Source organism: Crassostrea angulata, chromosome 8 (assembly GCF_025612915.1).
Source record: "Crassostrea angulata isolate pt1a10 chromosome 8, ASM2561291v2, whole genome shotgun sequence".
NCBI lineage: Eukaryota > Metazoa > Mollusca > Bivalvia > Ostreida > Ostreidae > Magallana > Magallana angulata.
Window position 1 is genome coordinate 16356789 of NC_069118.1, and position 12105 is coordinate 16368893.

A 12105-nucleotide genomic window follows, 5' to 3' on the forward strand; every position below is an offset into this window, starting at 1 on the left:
TATCTATGACTGGATGACTTTCCAAGAAATAAATTCCAAAAAGAAATATTTTAAAAAATCACTATACTATTGTTGCGGGCTGACCGACAGGCTTCACAACATCTCCAGAAATAATAAACAAAGACACAAAAGTAACGTTTTCACAATTTATGTAACAAGAAATTTCAGAACAAATTCATTGGCTGGCAGTCGTCGGGACACTGGTAGGTAGAGAAGACACCAAAACTTCACAACTCTATTCCTGCACATTATTCACTTTTCGGGACCTGCGTACACAGAACATACACATTAAGTTACTCATACACATTTATAAAGTTTAATAGAAGTATTGACCCACATGACCCACCGTACATAAGAGTGAGACAACATGGTACACGTGGCAGCACTGCATTACATTTACTTGCATTTCACGAGACATAATATTATACCGAATTATTTCACAAGCAACTTAACAAAATACTTTTACGACATTTACTTGCACAACACTGTTTAGAGTCACTAAACACGACATACACATTTACTACTAAAATTACCGCAGCCCTATGAATATACTCTATACTCAGTTTGATAGATAATTAAATAATAAACTATATAACGAACATAACAAACGAATTACATATGAAAAGGAATATTCAAACAATACAAATTACAAAAAAAAAACCACATTGAAACAACAAAGTTATCCCAGGACAATTTAATTAACAAATAAAATGAGAATGAATAAGTAAATTGGTTTACTCACCTCAGACGCTGTGTCTGTATTTAAAGTTAAAAGATTATTAAACAGCAGTAACTGATTTTTCTTGGTCAAAAGAGGGCTGTAGTTGATATATACAGGTATCGAGGGGTACCAAAAATGGTACCAGAGGTCCTATACAGGATAACTAAAAATAAAAGACAAATAAAAACAGCATCGTAAATATAACAATTGGGACGTCGCGCACGGTGTTCGTGTTAATTTCGGTAACGTAAAAACGTCAAAAACGTCATTTTCACTCGTCATTATCATAACTTAATGCTACATTTCATTAACCACAACATACAAATAAATAAAAAAATAAGACCTTTAAGTTGATTTTTTTTCCACATGTAAGAGATTTTATTTTTCAAAACTGTTATATAAATAAATATTTGTAAGAAATATCAATGTTCAAAAGCATGTGATTCGCTCACAGCTTTCAATTCTTATTCCTAAATTCTTAAATGAACTTCCTCTGAAATTAGTCATATATAATAAAGAATAGCTCTTGACTCAAAAATGATATACAAAACTCCTTCATTCCCGAGTCTGTTCTACCCTTCTATGTTTCCTTTTTTTTTCATTAATGTTAATTCGTAGTGTAGCAGTCAAAGATCCCGTTGAAATAATCAAAATACATGTTCATCGTCACATTACGTTTAACGTCATTGCGTCATTTTACATGACCCTATATCTTATTAGTAAAAATAAATTAATTCGACCGGTTAAGTTCAGATATTTATCATCAATTATGTCTGTAAGTTATTATTCCTATATTTTATTTAGTTATTGTTATTATACTTTGGTACCTTCTTCACAAAATAATTTGTAGTTATTTATAATTTTCTCTAGAACTGTTTTTATGAAGAAATAAACCCCGCACACATACTGCATGCCGTAACGTTTTAGTCCTTACGTCATTTTACGTACCCGTGACATATAATGATGACATCATTTTTTCCCTAAAAATCAATTATTTTTATTCGCAATGCTTGTATATTTGGCATCAAATTGTTTGGGAGAAAAAGCATATTTCTAACTACGATTCATTTTTGTGAATTGACATTCTAAAATGTTTCTATTAAGAAAATTTGCGGACACATTTGCTTCTTTTTAATGGCTATACAACTTATGAAAATGCACATTCCAAAATGATCTCTATTATTATGAAATATAGCCAACATTTTTTAAAATGGGCATGATACTTGTGATCGCCATGCTACGCATAACGTTCGACTGTGAAATGTATCTCTTGTGACACGTGTCTTGAATAAACTCCAGCATAACGAAAATTTTTTTATCATTGAAAATTAAATTATTATAAAATATATATTACGAAAATTTTACACAGAAACAATTTCTCTTTATTAAAAAAGTCATATATTTAAAAAAAAACTTCAATAGATCATTGCAAGTTCCTGAATCACAATTTATATTTTGGCAATTAACTCATCTTGCCCTGGCCATTTTCGAGGATTTTTTACGCATCTACAACTCCATTCTGGGAATTCTTTGATCCGGCGTCGATCCCTGGCATTGATTACGTCAAAAACGTTATGACGTATATCTGTTACATTATCAAAATAATTAGTCCACCAAAAATTTCTCTCCCAAAATGAAAGTTCACCGAGATAATGTAGTTTATTTGAGATATGTACCCAAAAAGTGTTACCTATCTACATGCCATTTCTAGAAAAAATTTCAGGTTTTAACACCGATTTATGAAATATAAAAAAAAATTCCTACATTTTATTACATGTTTTGTTGAAATCCGTATACATTCGAACAGATCGGTATATAAAATTACATATGTCCAAATTTTTGTTTTAAAAAATACTCAAATACTGTGCGCGCACCCTGAAAGGACATTTTAACACCAACACCGTGCGCGACGTCTATGCATTTTTGCTTATGTGAGATACTTGGAACTGCATTGTTTTCTATTACTCTGTTTTCGGGCGCTCTTGTCTAAATTGCATGTTGACGAAGTGTGTAGAGCAAACGTTCCTTAATTTCCCTTTGCAACTGCTCTTTTTGAATATCAAGATCCCTTTCTTTTTCTTCTCGCTTCCTTAACTGTTTCTGATAGAACTTCTATCTTAATTAAGTTTCTAAGCGGTATCTTTCCCTTTGTGCTACTTCTTTTATCTTATTTTATTCAAATACGTTCTAGTCCCAATTCAACTGTTTTTGCTATCATTTAAGTTTTTTCTTACGCTTCATTTATCTTTTTATTCGTTTTTCCTCTTTCGTTTCAGCTGCTCTTGTTAAAGGGGCATTGTCACGATTTTAGTCAAAAATTATTTTCCCGATTTTAATGATAGAAATGCTTCAGTTAGGCATTTTTAAGCTACTTCACTACACCGAGACTTATACTTTTTAAGACACTACTTCGAAGGTGGCGATTTAAATGTTTTGTTAAACTGTTTGTATCAATTGATTCAAATGTATATCGTCATAGCTCAGTGGTTAAAGTATCAGGCTTGTGAACTGGAGGTCATGAGTTCGAATCCACCTGGGGATTTTGTTTATGTTTACTGAATGAAATTTTTTAAAAATATCATTTTATATCTAAAATTGCATATTTTTTCGCCTATTTTACATATATACTTCTTATCCATCATGCTTTCTATCATACTTAAGTAATTTTCTGCTGATTTTAGAAACTATTCCAAGGTGTAGTGAGGCACCTTTATACGCAAGCAAAATCTGAGTGTGATTTGTTGAGTTTTAAGCGAGTTACCGAGTTTACAATTCTTTGCTATGTAAACAAAGCTTTTGTTTACATTTTGAATGATGAAGTGAAAACTACAGTTTTAGACCTAAAATTAATGTGTTAAAGGTTAGGAACTCTTTATTTATGCTTGAATGCCGATCATGAGCCATAGGTTTCGGAATGAGGCCAAGGTTTTTATAGTTTTTGGAGCAGTTGCTTTCTGATGATTAACTGGTTCTAACTTTACCAAACCTACAAGGATGGTGCATCTTATGATCCTTATGCACATGACAGGCTTGAATGCTGAATCTAAGTCACAGGCTTCAGATGTTGGGTGTGGTTAATGATTTTGAACTGGTTAAAGCTCAAGAGCAGGTGCCATTTGATAGAGAAATCTTAGTTGTTTGTTCAATCTTAAGGAAATTTGAAAAGATGATGCATCTTGTGATTCTGATGCACTCCGCATACGAGGAAGCTGAACCCGAGCCATAGGTTTCAGATGCTGTAGAATGTTTAGGTTTTGAAGCAGGTTACATGTTTTATAGGTAATTGTACTATTTCAAACATGGTTGATTTAACTATATAAAGATCGCAGAGGTAGCTTTAGGTACAGACCTTGAACTCCATTATCGGGAAAAACTAAAAGACCCCTCTTACCTAACTCAAACTTGCTTTATAGGTGTGTTTGTTATAAATGATATAATAAAATGCCTATGATTATATCATATAATATTATTTTGTTAAAAATGAAATGAAACGATATGATATTGTATCATTTTTTTTAATATCATGATATGAAATTATATAGTATGATATTGTACTATAATACTATATTGTATAATATGATACTGTTCTTTAAAATATATAGTTGTATCGTATGGTATTGTATCATATGATATTTTAATATATACAATTGTATCATGTGGTACGAAGTTGTAAATTATATATAATTATACAATTTCTAATTATATGCTACAATATTGCGATCTTTTATGTGATATGATATTGTATCATTATATATTTTATTGTGTCATATATAAAATGATTAAATACAATAATGTATATCACAATGTTATACCGTATCATATTATGTGATACAATAAAATCACATCATATGTTTCATTATCAGTTTTGATAACAGTATTATATTGTATCATATGATATATCATATGCCATAATTTTTTTTTTATTGGGTTTTTCATTTCACAACATATGTACATATACGACATAACAGGTGATTGGAACATTTATATAAACATATTACGTAGTCTTTAGACTATTCTACTTAATAGTACAATTTTGTATATTTCATATGAAGTGAAGCTGATTTCGAGAGAGAGAGAGAGAGAGAGAGAGAGAGAGAGAGAGAGAGAGAGAGAGAGAGAGAGAGAGAGAGAGAGAGAGAGAGAGATTATGCAGGTGGATTACAAAAGAAGTATAGACTATGCTATACTGAAAACAATTCAAATGATATGAGGGTTCACAGAGATAAAAAAGAAAACAGAAAATTTTAACTTATCTATATAACTACAATTTTTCACAGATATTCTGCCAGTGGCTTTCGTATTCCTTATATGTACATCTTTTCAACAGCAAATATTTTTCAGTTAAGACTCTTTCTGTTATGACCTTTTTCAAGGCATGTATATTTGGTATCGGATTACTTTTATATTTACATGAAAAAATATATTGCTTCACAATAAGAGCTATCAGGTTAAAAAAATTATAACTTTCTTTATTTTTATATTTTCCAACCTTTACAAATTCAGAATTTTTGTATCAGTTAAAGGACCTTCAAGGGTATATGCTTCTTCTCTATTAAGTTTAGGACACTTAATTTTTTTTAACTTTTCGTGGAAACTTTCTTCATTTATGATTTCTCTTTTCTGATACAAGTTTTCAAAAAACGATTTAGTTTCTTTCAATATTTTTATTTGATAAAAAATAACCGATCGCGACCCATCATCTTTTTCAATATTTGGTATTTGTTTACTTATGTAGTTCCTAGTCTCTAGGTTAATGAAATATTTGGACGGCTTTTCTCCCTCATCAATACATTTAGACATTGTCCTGATACATTGACCTTTCAATCTATTTTTTCTTATGTTGAGAAGCTCATCTTGTTTGTTCGATAATAAATCTAAGGAGTTTTCCGTTAAGTTCTGCTCAAGACATGTAATCTCATTTTTTCTAATTCCTTTTCTCTTTCATTTGAATTATTTTCTTAAAAGCAGAGTATGAAATGGATTTACCCCTTATTTCAGTAAGTAGAATATCTATAAAAAGTTGATTATCAATTATAAATTGGATATCTTCATTTCTTATATTGTCTAAATTATCTATATTGTATATAGGACAAACATATGTAATAATTTTGTATAAAAATATTAGGTGTAATATCTTTTTATTAAAGTGTATTGATAATCATTGTATCTTACAATACCGTATATTTACATTCATTTTATATTTCCCCTTATATTTGAATTGGAAATCTAATTTCCTATGAACACACTTAGGTTATTATGATGTTACAAACATCGGAGTGCAACGTCACAAGCGAAAACTAGATTTCACGCTTGTAGCTGTCACAATGGCTCTTTCATAAATTTAAAACTTACCCTTACGATAATACAGTAATGTTGGGGTACAAATTGCATTTGCAGACAAGACAATAATTTAAAAGAAATATAGATATAAGCATTAAATGCTTATTTTTGGATATCGTTGGTCCTATAACACTCAAGGTCATACATACAAATTATCATACCGCGCTAACGCGCGGTACTCAATTTGTTTGCAGGCCTGGTGTGTTATAAGACCGACGACATCCCAAAATATGAATTCATTGCTTAAATGAAATTAACATATGATTATCAAACAATTTTTTAACATGTTGTATGATGTTTTGCCAAACCACACAAGAGTATTTTTCAATATCCAAGATAATTAAGTATGATTTTCATATAATATGATAAGGGTGGGGTTTAAAGAGTGATGCCTCATTAAGGTGATGTCTCGATGAGCTTTGTTATCTGTGATTATCTAATATGTTTACATTGGGTATCCATATGATAAAAGTCTGGTGACTTTTCAAACAATTTTCTTAACGGAAGAATTATTCGTTCACAAGTTTTTTCTCTGTTATATAAAACAAAGTGAACCTAAAGATCCTGTCTTTATGAGAACAATTATTGCCAAGTATATAGGGTCCTTTTTCTTTTGATCTGTTACATGTTTCATCTTCAGGATCAATAAAAAAGCATGCGGACCAGGATTTGTCATCCTCATAAAATTCAAAAATGTATTTCTTAATTCTTCTGCTGTTCTGTTGGTATCAATGAGTCCCGGAGTATCAAGGACTTCTAAAATCAGCTCTCTCGTCACTGTCGAATCGCTCAGAGAAACTTTTGTACATGCATATGATTTGGAAGATGTTGGCGCTTTATCTGTTGACACCCAGTAACGTGTTTCCCTGCGCGCATGTCTGCTCGTTAAAAACGACATGAATCGTTATTATTGCTGAAGTCTCCAAGTCTCACTTTTTCTTTTCTGAAGTGTTCGTTTTCCCTAACTGTTCCTTTTCTTCTTGTTCAGATAGATTTTCAATAACCTTTTTGTGAATTCTTTGACTTTGAAATGCAAAAATGTTGTATTAAAATATCGGAACACCTCTTTGTTCGTTTTAAACATCGTCGCCGATGACGCGTCGTTGAAGTGTTTATTTTGACTAATTGATGCCGAACAGTGTAAACCAACATTTCTTTGCATATCGGAAATGTATTGAAATACATGAATTTCGACCACAAGCGCTTAATGTAACTGTTATAAAAGTTTTTCATTTAGTATAATAACAGATAGACACGTACCAGTTTCCGTGACGTACGTTCGTACCACCTCCGTGAATTGCAATCAATTCTTCTCTCAGACAGAACGCAATGAAAAGTGTTTACTACTGTTCTTGTCTACAATAAATTCCTCACAAAATCACATGTGGCATGCTTGCATATATTTACTTCTCTTAAAAAGGTCTCTAAGTGTGAAATATCAGATATCGGATTCTTTGTTATAATTTCGAAATGATGATGCCAATTTTTTCATCCTTGCTTTAATAGTTTGACTCTAGTGTCTCATTTATGACTACTTCAATAATTATTTCCAGTTATATGTATATCCTGGTAGTTGATATTTACAGTATAGAAAACGTATTTTGGCAGTCTGTGGTATATTGCTTATCCTAGCAATGCACTATGTTTGCCTGCTTGAAGTGTAATTATAGAGAGGAAGATTTTAAAATCTTCAGTGATCTCGAATATTGCCTAATGATTCTAAAAAAGTAAAGAAATATAAAAAAGAAGATTTAAGACGGACGTCGAAGAACAGGTGAATGATTAGTTTTAGATTGTTTTTAACCAAATGGTCTATGAGAATAGAATAAAAATGTGAAAAAATGATTTGGTACTATAACATATTTATTTCATAAACACACTTACAAATGAGAGAATTTGAAGTATTTTACAAACTACATATATCTTTATAACAATTTATCAGAACTATGCCTTAAAGAAGCCACAACGTTTTACGTATTGTAAGTACCGTATATTCATAAATATTCATTTTTAGCTTAAGATAGACGCATGCACATCTAAAATGTTCTTACAATCCTTCATTTCTCGGGTCCATCTATCTACCTATATCATTCATCATTATGGCAATTTGGGTAGAGGCTTCCTTGCTCATCCTTACCATGCGCTATGTTTGCCTGATTGAAATGCAGTTGCATAGAAAGGAAATGTTTAAATCGTCAGTGAGATCGAGTACTAGTATTGCCCAATGACTCTAATATATATATATATATATATATATATATATATATATATATATATATATATATATATATATATATATATATATATATATATACACAAAGATTTCAGACGTCGAAGAACAGGTAAGTGAGTGCCTTAAGACTGTTAATAGCAAAACGGTTTATGAAAATAAAAAAATAAATAGAAATAATTTGGTACTTTTACATATTTTCTTATTAATTGTAACTTACAGATGAGATTTGAAGTATTTTACTTACTTATTACATACATCTTTATAACAGTTTAACATGAGTGTGCCATAAACAAACTACAGCATTTTTACGCAATGTAATTCCCGTGTTTTCATAAACGTTTATATCTAGCAAAAGGTAAACGCACGCACCTCCGAAAGGTTTTTACAGTGCTTCCTTTTCACTGGCTCAACCAGGTACATGTACATGTACCTACATCCATCATTATGTCTGAAATCTGTACTAATAACCGCGCAAAAGGACATTCATTTTGCACTTCTTCAACAAGGGTATATAGTGCCGAGACCAGAACGCAAATCAGGTGAACAACTAGGCGGTTAGTAACGTAGACTAGTCATTTGATATTCACATTTTTATATACATTTTATAATTCTAAACACCTTGCAATTCTGAAAGGCGGCTTTCTGGGTTTTTTCATATCTCGGAAATGCTATCATTTTTCCTTATAACTCAATCTATTTTGATTGATAAAGCTCGAATTGATATGTTGAAATTCATCGTAATTGGAAAGTCAAAAACTTACTAGAATACATAACTTAAGATACATTGTGGCATGTACAAGTACCTTATAATCATTGAGGTGAATACTGGTGATTTATAAAAATCATTTTTGTAACCTACGGAAAAATCGTGCATTGATACATATAAATTATACTAAGGTAAATATACAATAGCTGAAACTACATTGATGACCGGAAATTAGCTATATTATTATCTTAGTCCTTTTTTCTGTTCATTTCAAAGTTAATTGCACCCATCAAATTTACGACCTAATTTCTTTATATTTACATTCCAAATATTGTTTGCATGTAAAGTGTGTGAAAAGGTACTGCAGTTATAAGACCGTAACACACACAAGGTACTCAAAGGTTAGAATGACTAGTTTTATTATGACGTCACAAACGTTGAACGCTGTAAAATGCAACGTCACATACGAGAATCAAAGTTCACGCTTGCGGCTGTTGCGGTAATGTTTTAACTCGGCCTACTACGATCTGATTAAACAAAGTAAGTACAAACGTTACTGGAGTTAACGCCAATTAACAGCTTCTTTGTAGTTTACTATAATGTGTAAAACAATATAATTAAAACGTCGTCAACAAAGTAAACCTACAAATAAAGGTGTTCAAAGTGTACATGTCATTTGAAGATTCATTTCAAACCTCTACACTGTCGTTATTTGTTAAGTGTCAGGAACATATGCATGTACACTCAACATCCAATGGATGTAACAAGTATCAAATTACATTAGTAAACGGTCCTGTGGTTAAGAAAATACAATAATAGTTTCACCACTATATCCAGAATCCCGCATAGGATTACACGGAGACATTCAAACAAAAATAAAGTATTACAGGTCAATTGCAATTTTCTATTCGTTCTTATACCAATTTCCGCCTAAATATTAAATTAGAAATTATTTACGGACATATACATGTATTCCTTTCCTCTACAATTTTCATACATGGAAAAATCTTTAAGTGTATAAGTGTATGTAAATGTGAAGTGTATAAGAAACATGTACGTGTTTTTATAAAGCTTTTAACAAACTACGATAAATTAAAGAATGAAGCTTTTCCTTACATTTTACACAAACACCGTTGGTCATTTTTATTATATGATGATGGAAAATGGAATATTTGTTTTATATCACGAACAATGAGTATTCTCTGTCATGCAAATATAACATAAGAGTAGAAAGTTTACAATTTTTAATAAACCTTTTATGGATTTAAAATGATGAAATCCTCCAAAGTATGTTTTATTGTATAACCTACGTTAAGTTTTGATATTAGCTCCGGGAAACATTATTTGTCTTGCTCTGAGAGAGTAAATTTACAAAGATTAAAAAGAGGCAACATAAATAGTAATATAAATAAACAAATAAAAATGATGTATATCCCACACCTAAAAATTTGAAAGGTACAGTTTTGTCTTCTGCAAAAAACTATTACATGAACATACCATTGCGATAATACATGGCGTTTTTATAATGTCTTTAACAAGGAGTTAGTAATTTAAGTCTTAAAATAGCGGATTTCAGCTACCAGTTGTACAAAATGACCATGAGTCAAGGGTAATGTCACTTATTTGGGTCATAACAATATTTGTGTAAAGTATGCAAGTGATTCTCATTAGCAAAGATATGCCCCCGACTCAAATTATGAACTTATTTTGTAAATGACATTGAACTGTACGAAATGACCTTCAGTCAACGGTCATGTCCCTTATTTTGGTCATAACAATCTAAATGTGAAGTATGAACTTTAAGTGATTCTCCATAGTAAAGATATGCATCTGACACAAATTACGACCTCATTTTGTCAGTGACCTTGAACTTGACCAAATGACATTGAGTCAAGGGTCAGGTCACTTATTTTGGTCATAACAATCTTTATGTGAAGTATGAACTTCCAGTGATTCTCGATAAGAAAGATATTGGCCAGACACGATTGCACAGACAAACAGGCGGACCAGTTGATTCACAAGTCACTCCCAAATCTTTTTTTTTCGGGATGGGGGGGGGGGAGTGTTGGAATTAAAGTATTACATATGTACCAGATTAAAGTTGTCTTAGTTAAAGTCTAAACTGACTCGTGTAAACAGGGTATAATTAAAATTTCTTCTTTATTAAAGTTATTTTGCAATTTGAATATATTATATAGACACCGGTGAGAAAAATAACCTTCGTTTCTATTTAAGCACATATTTAGTTGCTATGGCAACAGAGATGTCATGTAACTTTGCATAATTTGATTCTTTAACATTTTACCTTTCAGAACATCTATATGTTATATTATGTAAAAGTTACAAGAAAATATGAAAATTTTGACCTCAAAATTAGTTGTCAGTTTTTAATAAAGATTCTTAAATCTCTGGTAGTTAAAGGGTTAAGATCTTCGAGAGGACTTTTACATCATTAAACCATCTTTTGAATGTACTGGTCTTTTCATTCCTAATTTAAAGATGCAGCTACATGTAACCATTCTATATTGATTTTTTTCGCACTAGAGGTATGAAAGCCCTCACATGTTTAAAATTTTCTTAATTCGATCAATTCAAGTGTTTTTTTATTACTTTCATTAGATGGTTGTGAATCCAAATATATGTAAAAGGTATTAACAGTTTTGTTATTTAGACATATAAATAGTCAGCAAACATTTTTTTATAACATATTGTGCATAGAGTAATTATAATGCCCCATTTCTACAAATGTCATATTACTCAGTGTTGTGCCTTGTGAATCAAGAGTTAAAAAAACTGAAATAAAAATGCTTTTTTATAATTTGCATAAACTTAAGGAGGCCGACTTTAGTTTGCATTGCGCATGTTTTTGCGCATTCTAATATAATACAGTTGTTTTATACTTCTTATGAATTTTTTTCGATACCATTTATAAAATTGAACACAATAAACAAAATACAGATAAAAATATTTAGATTTTTAAAGGAAATTATTATTTTTAACACGATTTTTACGTTGTGCGGTAGGGGAGCATTGCCATTGCGCTTTTATGACGTTATGATAAAATGAAGCTTTGTAGGAGTACGTTATAAGAAATAATATAAAAGA